We start from the raw sequence: 1,065 nt of genomic DNA, 5'->3' as shown, positions 1-1,065 counted from the left end.
TTATGATCCAACAATTCCTCTACTTGGTATTTACCCACCAGAAATACGAGCCATAACACGAGTAGATATATACACACCAGTGTTCATAGCAGCACTATTTACAATAGCAAAAAGATGGAGACAGCCTAAATACCCATCAATTGAAGAATGGTTAAACGGACTGTGGTACATACACACAATGGAATACTATGCTACCTTGAAGAACAACAAGGAAGCTGCAAGTCACCACATAACATGGATAAACCTTAAGGACATTATGCTGAGTGAAATTAGTCAATCACAAAACGAGAAATACTGCATAGGACCATTATTGTAAAAGACAAAGCAGAAGAATCTACCCCAAAGAGGAAAAACAAACAAACAAACAAACAAACAAACAAAAAACTATATATATAATTGCTGATCACCGGGATGTATGGGATGAGAGAAGAGGAGGGAGGGAGGGGAAGACAGAGCACAGGGTAGGGAATAGACACAAGAAAGTTTGGGTGCTGGTGCAGGGGCAGACAATATACAAGAAAGAAGTGGGAGGAGAATGGAAGAACAACGCTGATGGGTGAACAGTTAGGTGGGTTTGCATGAGCTAAGTGGGACAGAAGCAAATGATGATGTTTGCACAAACTTGGAACAACCAGGCTTCAGGATATAGGGATTGAGGCATGGTTTGAAAGAGTAAAAGAGGGGAATAATGTTAAGATGCTTGGCTGTCTTTTGAATCTTTGGTTTCCCTTGCCTACCATTGTGAAATAGACACTTGGGGGTGTGGGAATAGGAATAGCCAGAAACATCACACTAGAAGGCTTGTAAGTCCATCTTCAGCCTATAACTGATTGGAATACCTCAAAGGGGGCTAGAAATTTCCCAGTGAAAGAGACCTCCCGTGGAGCTTTTGCAATGCATAAGACCATAGGTGGAAACCAAAATCCCATCCAGAACTGTCTAAGGAGGGAAATTTCTACTGGAAAGGATGAGTACCCCAGCCTGGAGTGGCTAGAAGAACAGAAGATACTTCATAAAGAAAGGCCAGCAGAAAAAATCTGAAATAATAATGGTAGTATGATTGAT

This window comes from Chrysochloris asiatica, unplaced genomic scaffold (genome assembly GCF_000296735.1).
Source record: "Chrysochloris asiatica unplaced genomic scaffold, ChrAsi1.0 scaffold00147, whole genome shotgun sequence".
Taxonomy (NCBI): Eukaryota; Metazoa; Chordata; class Mammalia; order Afrosoricida; family Chrysochloridae; genus Chrysochloris; species Chrysochloris asiatica.
This window is presented reverse-complemented; position numbering follows the sequence as displayed.